Raw genomic sequence first — 13,890 nt, 5'->3', positions numbered from 1 at the left:
TGAACAAAGTGCAAGGACTATTCCCTTTAATTTAGAAAAAAAAAACAGATAGTTTATTGTCTGATCTTGTTACCTCTTAGACTACTCTTTCAGGATATGATTTCTCTCTCATCACACCCAATTTGGATCAAGGTACAACATGCAAACAAAGTAAAGACTGACAGAGTGCATTCGGTGGGGGGGGGGAGGGGGGAGGGAAGCAAGACTGGGGGAAAAATGTAAAACTCAAATAATATCTTTAATAAAAATAAATTTAAATTTAAAAAACTTGTTGTATGCTTCATATTATTTTTTGTCATGGTGTTATCTTCCCTTTTGTTCTGATTCTTCTTTCATAATATAACTTTTTTTGGGAATAAGTTTAAATTAATTATTTACATGTAAAATATTTTTGCTGTAAAGGAGAGTAAGAGAGGAGGGAGGAAGAAAACAGTGGACTCAAAAATCTTACAAAATGATTATTAAAATGTTCCTTTGCATGTAATTGGACTGAAGAGTCTTTTACTGTTCAGATATAAAACTTAGTCTCTTCCAGTGTATAACTTTGAAAATAAAATCATCCTACCAGCAATTCATTGGATATGTGATCTGCGGGTCCTTCTGAAGGGCAGAAGCTCAACTTCCTTCTTTCACTGTATATACCTTTGAGTCAAAGAAGAGTAGGAATGACTAAATTAAAGGGAATGGAAGAAAAAAAGACTCAAAATTGTATAAAATCTTCCCTATGTGATATAGGGTTACAACAGGAGAGCATGTGTCCCCATCAGATGACATGAAAGGACCTCAACAGCACCTATGGTGACATAGGCTACCAAAGCATCATGAAATAAAAAAATTGAGGACACCTAATGTTCCTTTAGTCCAACCAATGACTAAAAACTGAGTCCTATAATACAAACAAGTAGTTTTTTCCACCTTAGTTTAGTGAAGAGGAATCAGCGATTCATCCTGAGGCAGACCATCCTCCTAAAGGAAAGGAATAATTTTTGAGTATTTTTTTTTATTTCATAACCTTTTACTCATTGCAGGTTGCCTATTTGTAATGTTCCTCTTTTGTCCATTGCTTCAAAATGTGTCAAACACTCCTCCAAATGACAGCTTCTCTAACCACATAAAAGTAACTGTCATCTCTTCTCCTGGTTCTTCATTCAAGATTCCATGTCAAAGGTTCTTTCACCTACCCATTAAATAATACATCCTCATGGACCTCCTCAATTTCTTTTCAATTTTCCTCCTCCTGCTAGTCTTTACCTTTTCTAAATATTCATCTAAAATTTCAACCCAATAACATGAAAGGGGTTTGAATATCAAGGGGCAAAGGAACATGGAAAAGAATAAGCATTTCACTAAGTTGCTATATAGTAGACTCTGGTATTTTAAATTTTGCATCTCATAAAATATGTGAAAGTAGGGTTTTGATGTTTCATTTTACAATGGAAAAATTGGAGGCCAGTTGCATTTTAGTCAGTTGCTCAGGGTCACTTGGTATCTAAATCTGTTTTCAAGAGTTGTCTAAACCCAAAGTTCTAGCCACTGGGACCTGAGCATCCGAAATAGCTTATTCCAGAAATTATGCTCCTAAACCAAGCCCTATGAATATCATCAAATTTGGGGCCTGTCATATCTCGTTAACTCATCCTGAGTTTGAAACCCTTTAAAGCATCTAGATCTTCCTCAGAAGGATTGTCATGAATAGTATCCTCTTATGAATTAGCCCTGAAACCATGGCTTATTAGGTTTCTTCCTCATCCAGAGGTATTCTCTCTCTCAAGTATCTATCCTCTTTGAACCTCTCCCTACCAAAGGTAACAACAAACCAAGATTTCAGCAAAGTACAGGCCTGGTTCCTTCTCTTCCTTAAACCCCTCACCTCCTAGTTCAATGTTCTCTCTTAGGAAGTCTTAGTCTTAAATCCTCCTATACTCAGAATCCCGCTGCTTCCCTTCCGCCATTTCTCATAATTGGAAAACTTGACACCACTGGATCATAGGATAAGTCCATCTGGATCCCTTAGAACACAAAAGATGCAGAACCAAACCATTCTGTTCCCTAGTCATGTTCTTAACTGGAATGTGAAATATGCCCTGTGCTACTGAATAATAAAGGAGCAATTCCAATAGACTTTATGGCCGAATTGAAAGGGAAGGAGGAGAAAATAGTAACTTGCTGGGTAAACATAAGTGCTATCTATGAAGGAAGACTGAGATAAGACTATGCTGAAGGAACTTAGTAGGCTAATAAGCCATGTAAATTCAAACTCATGAAGATTTGGAAATGGGAAACCCTAAGCAGCAGATTTAAAAAATGGTAAAATGGGTAAAAAGCAGGTAAGTCACTTCCAGAGAATCATCATATGTTATTGTTCTTAAGGATGGCAATGTTCCTCTGGTTTTGCTCACGCAAATTTCCTTCACTTTAAAAGTCTCCAGGTTTTCCTGAAATCACCTTCTGCATGTCATAGCTAATACTAAAATATTCTATGATATTCAAATGTCACTTTTTTATTCAACCATTCCCCCAATTGATGGGCATGCCTTTAAGAACCAAACATCAGCCACCAACACAAGAACTGCTAGAAACAGGACAATATTGTACACAGCAATAACAACACTCTGTAAATATCAACTTAGTTAAACTAAACTCTTCTGATGAATGCAGTAAGCAAAGGCAATTCTAAAAGACTTGTGATGTCATCCACATCCAGAGAAAGATGGAATCTCCATGCAGATCAAAGCATGCTACCTTCACAATTTAAAAGTTGTTATAGGTTTTATATTATTTTTCTTCTCATGATGTTATCTTCTCTTTTATTCTGACTCTTATTTAAGAGCACAACTTATTCAGTAATAACTTTAATTATTCATATACAATTTATATTTTTGCTGTAAAGGAGAGTAAAAGAGAAGGGAGATAGAGAGAAAATTGTGAACTCAAAAATATTACAAAATGATTATTAAAATTTTACTTTGAATGTAATTAGAAAAACATTGTAAAATAAATGTTTAAAATTATGTCTATACATACTTGGAAAAATAAAGTTACGAACAAACAAGCAGAAAAAATAAGTATACAATTATGAAGCCCATTCCTAAAAGTTGAGCCTAGAAAATGAGCTTCTGTAACCTAGTACATTTAAATGGAACCTAAATAGAATTAATTTGTTTATAGAGCTTCATGGTTTTTAGCTGGAGTAGATAAGGTGGGAAAAATAATTGGAAGTGGGTAAACCTAAGAGTCTTATACTGTTCAGATATAAAACTTGGTCTCCTTCAGTGTTGAACTTTGAAAAGAAAATCATCCTACCAGCATGTGATCTGCTGCTCCTTCACTTCTCAGGTCATCAGGTTTCAGCCCAGTGAAGGGCAGAAGCTCAACTTTCTTCTGTCATTACATGTGCATTTGAAACAAAGCAGAGTAGCAATGAGTATGTTAAAGGGATTGTAAGAAAAAAGACTCAAAATGGTATAAAATCTCCAATATGTTATAGAGGATTCCAACAGGAGAGCATGTCTCCCCTTCGGATGACAGCAAAGGATCTCAACAGCAACTATGGTGACATAGGATACCAAGGCATCATAGAATTACAAATTTGAGGAGACCAAATGCTCCTTTAGTCCAACCAAGAACTAAAAACCTAGTCCTGCAATACAAACAAGTAGTTGTTTCACTTTGGGTAAAGTTTGCTAGTGATGAGGACTCAACTACGTATCCTGAGGCAGATCATCCTAATCCAGGAAAGGAATAATTTTTGAGTCTCCTTTTTTTAACCTCATTTTCTTCTACTCTTTGCAGGTGGCCCATTTTAACATTAGTTCATAGTTTGTGCCTGGATTAGAGAGTGGAAAAAATAATTATATGACAGAGAAATCTTTGAAAATTCTTATACATTTGAATTATAAACATTAGGCTCCTCCAGTATTTAGTTTTTGAAAAGAAAATACTCCTAGCAGCAATTCATTGGATGGGATCACCTGGTACTACAGTTCTCAGGGCATCAGGTCTCTTTGTCCCTTCAACTCCCCATTGTTCCCTTGTACCTGTTTCATTTTGAGACTCTCCATTCATCTCTAATAAATCCACTCTGGTTCCCTGAGCTCATTCTACTACATTCCTTATTTCTCCCCGTCTGCTTTTTTTCTAATGCTGACCCATCACCATTTTTTTCTCCCAGAGAAAGTACAGTACTTAATACTTTCCCCATTTCTGCTGTTCCAAAACTCACGTGTGGGCTTCAGCATTGCTCCCAGTTCAATATTGATAAACCATAATAGTGGACTGGTGGGAATTCTAGCCTAATGAATGGCAAAAGCCCAACTTCTATCTTTTCATTTTATGTTCCTTTGAAGCAAAAAAGGCACAAAGATTAAGGTAAAGTGATTGGGAGAGTAAAGACTTGGAAGTTTCATAAGTCTCTGATAATGTTATACTGGGTTTAATCACGAGACCATGTCTCCCCTTCAGATTAGAGTGAAAGACCTAAACAGGCCCATCTTCTTGTTTGAGAAAGTTGGTGACCTAGGAAACCAAGATGTCATCAACAGTTAGAATTCAAAGAGCCCTCAGTGTTCCTTTAGCCCAACCAATAACTGACAACCCAGTGACATAAGACAGACTAGTGATTATCTTTCCATAAAAGTTTTCTTGTGAGGAAGAATCAACTATTCATCCTGAGGCAGCCCATCCTCCTAAAAGAAAGCAATAATATTTTAGTGGGTTTTTTTATTTCATAAACCTTCACTCATTGCAGGTGGCCTATTTTTATTGTTCCTCTTTTGTCTTTTAGGTTCAAACTCTGCCAAACCCTCCTCCAAATGACAACCTATCTAACCACATAAAAATAACTGTCACTGTCCTTCACTCAAGACTCAATGTCAAAGGTGCTTTTACCTAATCATTAAATGGTACATCCTCATGGAGCTCCTTGATTTCTTTTCAATTTTACTCCAGTGACTCTTTACCTGTTCAATATTTACCTCTGTAAATATTCTTCTAAAAATTCAACTCAGTTACAGACAAGGGGCCTAAACAAGAGTCAAAGGAATATGGAAGGGAAAAAGCATTTCTAAAAGCTCCTATATGACAGACTCTGGTCCATTAACATTAGCATCTCATAAAATCTGTGAAAACATTGCTTTTATGATTCATTTTACTACATTGAGGCAAGCAGCATTCAAGTCACTGAGAGTCACTCAGTTTCTAAGTCTGTATTCAGGAGTTCTGAGTCTAAACTTAGAGGACTAGCCATTGGGTCCCTAGGATCCACAACAGTTTACTACAGCAATTATGGTCTTAAAGCAGGCCCCCATCATAGAATGGGGGCTTCTCCTATCTTATTGCTCATACTCAGCTTGAAGGCCTCTAAAGCATGGACATCTTCATCAGAATGATTACCATCCATCATGGATGGGTTCCTCATATGAACTAGCCCTGAAAACCATGGCTTCTTAGGTTTCTTCCTCATCCAGAGGTATTCTCTCTCTCTCTCAAGTATCTCTTTCAAATTCTCCCTAACACCAAACCAAGGACTCTTCAAACTAGAGACCTGGTCCCTTCTCTCCCTTAAGCTCCTCACCACAAGGTTCAATGCTTTCTCTTAGGATGCCTGGGTCTTATATCCCACTCTACTCAGGAACTCACTGCTTCCCTTCCATCATTTCTCATAATTGGAAAATTGGACATCAGTGGGTCATGGGATATAGAGAATGTATATTACAAGTCCACCTAGTCCTCGTAGAATGCACAAGATTCAGACCCAAATAGTTTGATTCCAAAGGCTTGGTCTAACTTAGAATGTGAGCATACCCTGTGCTACCAAATGAAAAAGGAGCAAATCCATTAGATATTTTGGAAGAACTGAATGGAAATTATCAGATAGTAGTCACTTGTGGGGCAACCATCAGTGCTATGAAGGAATAAAAAGGTAAGAACATGCTGAAGGAACTCTGTAGACTAATGAGCTATGTAAATTCAACTTCAGAAAGAGTTTGAAATAGGAAACCCAAACCAGCAGATAGGATGTAGTCTTGTAGAAACTATGTAAGTCCCTCCAAGTTCATCATTGTACAATATTGCTCTTACTATTTACCATGTTATCCTAAGTCTGCTCACTCAGATTTCTATCATTTTAAATCTCTCCAGGTCTTCCTGAAATCATCTTCTGCTTGTCATTTCTAATACCATAACATTCCATTACATTCACTGCTATTTGTTCAGTCATTCACCCAATGCATGGGCATGGCTCTAGCCTAACCCATATATTAGCCACCACTACAAGAACTGCTACAAATATTTTTGTACAAATAGGTCTTTTCCTTTTTATAACACCTCTATTAGACCCTGACCTAGTAGTGGTCATCTCTCCTCTGTAATTCTGCAATTGCTTTTGATTTGGCCCTTCTACTGTCTTCAAATCTTTTTCTTTCAATAACCCTGTTTCAAATCTTCCCACATGTTCATTTTTATCCAAAAAAAATAACTATCATACCTTGCTTTTCACTCTAAAATGGCATCCCCAGGACAACTCTCATCTCTCTCCTGATCACCAAAGGTGTCCATTCAGGGATTTATATGTAGCCCCCAGCATTTTGGGTGGAAAGGTTCAGGCTTCATCTCAGTGAATCCTTGAGGATGAAGATCATAGCAAAAACAAAGTATGAATGATTAAGAGTAAAGGACTCTGATGCAGGCCTGATGTTTTATATTATATTTCTTCTTGTGTAATTTACCTTTTGTTCTGATTCTTTCACAACAACTTATATGGAAATAACTTTAACATAGTTAAAGATATATAAATTTTATAACTTGCTTTAAGGGGAGGGGGTAGAAAAGGGAGCAAGAAAAATGTACCACTCAAAAATCTTACATAAATGAATATTAAAGCTTTTCTTTTCATGTAATTGAAAAAAATGATTAAATAACATACTTTGGAAATTATCTTTATATGTGACTAGAAAAACTAAGGAATAAAGATGTGAACAAACAAAAAAATAAGTTTATAAATAAATGCAGCCCATCCCTAAAACTAGCAAAGCAAGTGCTTCAATATACTACCTTTGAACTTAAGGTAGGTAGAAAAATATTTAGCCACAACAGTCCATAGTTTTGTTTCCTGGTGGGAAAACTAAATGGGAAAAAAGAGAGTACACAGAAGGATCCTATATTGTTAGGCTACAAAAATTAGTCTCCTCCAGTGCTGAACTTTGAAAAGAAAATTCTACCAGCAATTTATTGGATATGTGATTAGCTGGTCATTGATTTCTCAAGTCATTACATCTCGATGTCCCTCTCTATGTAATACTTTTGAGGAGGGACATGGTGAAAAGTCAGATAAAGTAGAACAAATGGGGGAGGGGGAACAGGATGGAAGGGAATACAGCTAGCAATAACTATGGGAAAAATTGAAACAAGTTTTTCTGATAAAGACTTCATTTCTCAGACATTGAGAACTGAGTCAAATTTATAAAACATTAGAGCCATTTCCCAATTGATCAATGATCAATAGATATAAACAATTTTCAGATGAGATTATCATTACAATCTATTTAAATATTTTTTAAATGTCCTACAACACTTTTGATGGGAGAAATGCAGTTTGGAACTATTCTGAGGTGCTATGATTTTCTTATGGAATGGCTAATAGGAAAGAAGGAGAAAATGACAAATACGGGAAAGGATGGTAGGAAATTGGACCATTGATGCATTGTTTGAGAAATTGTGAATTTACTCATTCTGTGTTGAGCAATTGGGAACTATGCCCAAGCTATGACCTACTTTTCAGCCTATCGGTGCCACTGGTATGGCTATATAGGCCAATCCTAATTTCCAAGTTCATGCAATGAACAACTTTCTAAATATACATATCGAGCAAAACAGGATGAGGTGGGTACAGGATGAAATGCCTGTCATCCCCACTATCCATTCTACCAAAGGACAGTCCTAGAAGAAGGTTTCACTGTCCTGGGAGAAGGTTTCAATGAATCTATAGAAGGCACATTTACACCCTAACATTTTCATTCAATTACAAAAGCAGTCGTATGGTGCTTCAGCTGTTCAATGAGCCACAGAATGTTAAATAGAATAGAATAAAAATATAATAACATGCTTCCTGTCCTTCAAAATACAATTAGACCAAAATGACATCACTAGGTGAAAGACAAATTACAGAATGTTCAACTGTTACTTATCAGATGGATATGAACTCAGAACACTGTACTACAAGGCAGGCACAAATAATCCAAGTGAACACTTGGGATGTTTCATCTACATATCTCACATTTCCTTTCATGCTCTCTGATAAGGGCACTCCATGCTGGGTGATCCTGTGCCAGTGTCTCCCAGGCTACACAATCAATTACATAGTTTTAAAGAGACACCTTAAGGGTGACCCTGCATCATTTTTTCTGAGCACTTGCCCTGTGAGAGTTCTCCAATAAATAGTCTTATTGGTAAAGCATACATTTGGGCATTCTACCAATGTGGCCAGTGCTTGCAGTTGCGCTCTCTGTAGTAAGGTTTGAATGCTTGGCAGTTTAGTTGCAGAAAGGACCTCAGTGTCTGCTTTCTTATCCTGCCAAGTTCAGGCAATACTTGTTTCAGCCTCATCATCAATGTGTACCTCCCTGGAAAGGATATGGCCAAGGTAAGGAAACTTACTCACAGCTTTCAACACTTCCCTATGTCCTGTAACAGTTGGTTCCCCAGATGAATGGCTTGAGAATCGATCCATGTTTTGTTGCATCTCAGATTCAGAGGCTGCATGGAGGGCACAGTCCTCTGCAAACAGAAGATCATGAAGCAACACCCCCTCCACTTTGGCCTTGACTTTGGTCAAGTTGAAGAATTTACCAACAGTGCAGCAGATGACCTTTTGTTCATCCTCAGTGAAAGCATTTGAAAACATGACTGAAGCTATCAGGTTAAAAAACATGGAGCAAGGACATGACGTTTCACTCCATTGATGCCAGGGAAATCACAAGAGCATCATCCACTCTCCAGAATCCAAGCAAATTGATTACAATATTAATGAACAGAACGTTATACTCAGTAACAACTACATTGTTTAATGATGAACTATGATTGACTCTTCACAACTACGCAATGAGTTAAGACAATTCCAACAGAATCATGATAGAAAATGCTAGTTATTTCCAGAGAAAGAATTATGGAGTCTGAACACAGATCAAAGACTACTAGTTTGCTTTACTTTGGAAATTTTTTGGTTTTTGTTTTTGAAAGGCAATGGGGTTAAGTGACTTGCCCAAGGTCACACAGTTAGGTAAGTATTAACTGTCTGATGATGGATTTGAACTCACTCCTCCTGACTCCAAAGCCAATGTTCTGTCTACTGTGCCAAGTAGATTCCCCTATTTTACATTATATTGGGGGGGGGTTAGATCAGCATAATTTTTCTCTTTCATTCTGATTCTTCTTTCACATGTGGAAGATGAATGATTAATATTATTGCAAACATATAATCAACATCAGACTTCTTGCTGTCTTAGGAATAAAGAAGGAGTGGTCAAAGAGAAAAAAATTAGGAACTCAAAATCTTAAAAAATTTAATGTTGAAAACCATTTTAACATGTGATTGGAAAAAATGAGATACTATTTAAAAGAAAAATATATTAATTGACATAAGATTGTTGGTAAATTCATGTAAAATCATAAAGGTATTACATTAATAATATCTAATCACAGAAGTGAATGTCTATCCAATTATTCCCAATTTTTATAATTTCTGTAAAGTGATCTTCTAGTCATTTGTATATATTGTTTCTCAAAATAATAGCTTTCAAATATGTCATACATTTTGCCATTATTTTAATAGGATTATTTAATTTTCATTAGGTTTTTGATAATAATAAAGTTACTGATTTGGAGCACATATTTTGAATATTTGTAATTTAAATGTACAATCTGGACAATTCATTTGTTTTCTGATTCATTAGAATTTTCTTATTGATACATCAAAAATATTGATAAACTATGTTGACTGTGATGGAATCTATACCTTCCCTTTGGTTTTGCCATCATTGTATTAAACTTACTATTAATATCATATTTTCTGTATTTATTAGTACTTTAGCTAGACTTTCCAGTGGCCCCAGTGGATTTCTTGTTGTATTTCCATTTTTATTGGAGTAGTTTCTATTTTGCTCTTGAAATTTATATAAAACTGATGATGCTGGATTATATTTTTGATTTGATTATATTTTTTAAAAATTGTTGGTAAATGTTTTTATCAAACAGTTTTCCCTTTGTTTAAATGTTGTGTTTTTTCTTAGTTTATATGCCTAGTTATCCTGTTTTCTTTAAAAAGAATCACCTTTATGTATGCTTTATTCTTATAGGCTAGCAATAGTAAATTTTCTTTTATAAAAATATGAATAAGGACTCTTTAAAAGAATTTTATGCTAAAACTTTGTAACAATCAAGATTGAAATTGGGTTTTTCTTGATTTGTGTCATTAGATTTGTGGCACAGCACCACATGGTCCTCAGAATTTTTTTATACTATGACTTTATAGTTTTTATACATTAGGTAGGTTTCTTATTCTGATACTGGAAAACATAATGTAAAGATAATGAAAGATGATTTTATGCCAGATTTTATGACAGAAGCAGCCATTCTGTCCATAAATACAAAAAACACAGACTTATGTAATACCCAAATGGGTAAAACAAAATATTTTTCACTCTCTCTGCTGGGTACATGAAACTTAATAAAACCTACTCGAGCTAAGTAAAGAGGTCAGAGCACCATTTTTCTAAGTTAAGGCTGACTATATTATAATAAGGCTATTGTAACAAAATGAAAAAAATTAAGGGAAAGTAAAAACCAATGAATCATTATAGCATCTTTTAATTTTGGTAGCCCTGGAATATTCATTTGTGTGCTTTCTAGGGCAGGTACTACATTCTATATGGCTAAATAAATCAATGCAAAGATGTATAAAGAAAAGCAAAGGAATGAATGAATGAAAAATGAATAGAGGTATAGATGGTTGAATTGATAAATGGATAAAGTAATGAATAAATAAACAAGCTCAAAGAATTTATGTTGTCTTTTGAAGACTAGGAGAGAAAAGACTTTATTACTACTGCTTTACTCCTCTCACCTGACAGTCATTTTATATACACTTTGTGTGAGTTGTTGCAAATGAAGAGACAGGAACTTTCTCTGAATCCATTAGAAGAATGAAATCAAAGTTCAAACACTGGACATTGTGGAGTTCAGATCATCCTTTGGAAAGGTCAGGCAGGACAAAGAGTATAAAGGTGCTTAGAGATGGCATCGTGCAGCAGTAGTAGAACACCAATCCTGGAGCTAGGAAACCCTGAAGTCAAAGACTACTTCACATTTGAACTAGTCATGTGACTTTGAGTGCATCATGTACGCCCTATCAGTCTCAGTATAAATAAAATGCAGACAATAGCAATAACCACTTTTGTGAAGAACAAATGAGATATAAAGCGTTTTGTAAAGTTTAAAAAACTACAAATGATCATTCTCTTCTTTATTATTTTTCTATAGTCTCACCCTTATTGAAACCAGATGTTTAACCAGTGGAGAGTGCTTGAGTCAGGAAGGTCTGAGTTCAAATCCTATCTCAGTTACTAACTAGCTCTGGGACCCTGAGCAATTTCTTGATCTGTAAAATGAAGATTAAAATGGCATGTACCCATGAGGGCTGCTGTAAGGATACCATAAGATAGCATTTTAAAGAAATTTTCAATCGTTAAGGAGCTATATGCTAGTTTATTACTGATATCATTATTATTATTATTATTATTATTACTAGTTACTACACTAATAATAACAGCTTTGATTTTTCTTTTCAACTATTATTTGGACCAAATGTTTGAGAAAATAAATGCTCCACAAGGTGATAATATGAGTGCTGTGAAATGAAAAGAGTCTGGGATTGGGGTTCAAACATGAGCTTCCCTACATTCCCTTCCCTAATTTGTATGGCTTTGGCATTGTCACATCCTTCCTAGGGTCATTTCATCATCTATGAAATGTATATTCAAATCAGATGAATTTAAGATTTCTCACTTTCTTTCTTGTAATAAAAGAATTCAGGACTGAGGAGTCAATTTCCCCCCCCTAATCTCCACGAAATCCAGGGATGAGGTCTTCTTGTTTTCCTTGTTAAAACCTCAGGACAGCTCTTCCCAAATCATAAAGGCCTTCCACAATCCCAAGCCAATGCACAGATTCTGTGAGATTAATTCCAACCTTATTAAACAACTGAGGCATGTGGAGTGACAGAAACAGACTAGAAAGAAAAAGAGATGAACAAGAGAGAACTGTTCCATGCCCTGCAAATGAATTGAATTTAAAGGACTCCTTGTATGTTCCTGGAAAAGTAAGTTTACTACCAAAAAGATGTTGAAAATTATCTCTGCATATAACTGGAAAAACAAGGGAACAAACATGAAAACAATAAAAAATGTATAAATAAACGAGTGAATCCCTAAAACAGGAGTGTAGCAAAGCAGCTAATGCAACTTACAACATGAGAATAAATAAGGCTATAGCAGTTCACAGATTATGCCTGAAGAAAATAATGTAATTGGAATAAAGAGGGTCCATTGAAAAGTCATACACTCTTGGGTTATAAACATTAGTCTCCTCCTGTATTGAGCTTTGAAAGTAAAATCCTTTTGTGATTTTTCTTAATACATTCAACTTTGACGAATGTATAGCATGGAAACAATGTAAAGACTATCAGACTGCCTTCTGTGAGGGATAGCGGGAGGGAAGGGAGGTTGGGGGAAATATTGTAAAATTCAAAATATTACCAAAAAAGATATGTAGAAACTACTATTGTATACAATTGGAAACAAAATATTCATATTAAAGAAACAAAAATTCTCCTAACAGCAATTCACTGGAGGTGTGATTCAATGGTCCTTCAGTTCTCATCATCTTTCTGTGTTTCTTCTCTGTCCCACTGTTCCCTATCACATGTTTCAGTTTGACACTTTCATTCTAACATACCCAGTGGAACTCCTTCACCTCATTCTATTGTTTCCCTATTTCTCCCTTTCTGCCTTCCTTCTAATGCTGACTCATCTCCAGATTTTTCTCCCAAAGCATAATAATCTCATTTCTGATTTTCCAGAACTCACTTTTGGGTTTCAGCACAACTCCCAGCTCAATAATGATGATCCATAATGGTGGATTGGTAGGAATGCCACTGTACTGAAGGGGGAAGCTTAGAATCCATCTTTCATTGTATGCACCTTTAAAATGAAGCAGAGGAGCAGGGATTAAGGTAAAGGAAGAATAAACACTCAGAAATTTCTGAAGTCTCAGATATGTTATATAGAGTTCAAAGAGCAAGCCTCCCCTTTGGATTACAGTATTTGTGAAAATAACTTGGGTGGAGACGGTTGGGATCTAAATTGACTAGAAGAAGAGAATTATGATTACATCAGAAACAACTGTAATCTTAAAAGCTGCTTGGGGGGAGACCCTCTCCATTCTCGATTTGTATCCTGATCTCCTTAGGCTTTACCTCTACCTAATTCCAGGTCCAATATAGGGAAAGGGAATTTGCCTTTTGCCCTCTAGATGAGAGGCAAGGCATAAATATCTGGGTTGGACCCCTTGCTCAAGGCCACAATCTTTTCTGACCATGACCCAGTCAAGGCTGCTTAGCTGTTCTTTCATCTCTCTATAGCTCTCTCTCCCTAGCCCTTCCTATGTCTTGTAACCATTTTAATAATTTTTTTATTTCTATCCATGCTTTCCTGAGTGTGAATAAATGATTCCTCATAAGAAGAACTGAACACAAGTAGCCAGTGGCTACACTAACAGCACTTCATTGGACAGATGATTCTTTGGTCCTTCAGTTCTCATCATGTCTCCATGTTTCTTCTC

General features: G+C 35.8%; 1 long non-coding RNA gene across 1 annotated transcript; it reads right to left on the bottom strand.

The window, feature by feature from the left end:
• Window positions 1–2,693: 2,693 nt before the first annotated feature.
• On the bottom strand, window positions 2,694–4,481 carry LOC141495119 (uncharacterized). The gene is made up of 3 exons (XR_012470672.1): window positions 4,223–4,481; window positions 3,304–3,381; window positions 2,694–2,882 (listed from the first exon to the last, which is right to left on the bottom strand). It is a non-coding gene; the product is annotated as an uncharacterized LOC141495119 (long non-coding RNA).
• Window positions 4,482–13,890: the final 9,409 nt, after the last annotated feature.

The sequence above is a fragment of the Macrotis lagotis genome, chromosome 8 (genome assembly GCF_037893015.1).
Source record: "Macrotis lagotis isolate mMagLag1 chromosome 8, bilby.v1.9.chrom.fasta, whole genome shotgun sequence".
Classification (NCBI taxonomy): Eukaryota; Metazoa; Chordata; class Mammalia; order Peramelemorphia; family Peramelidae; genus Macrotis; species Macrotis lagotis.
This window is presented reverse-complemented; position numbering and strand designations above follow the sequence as displayed.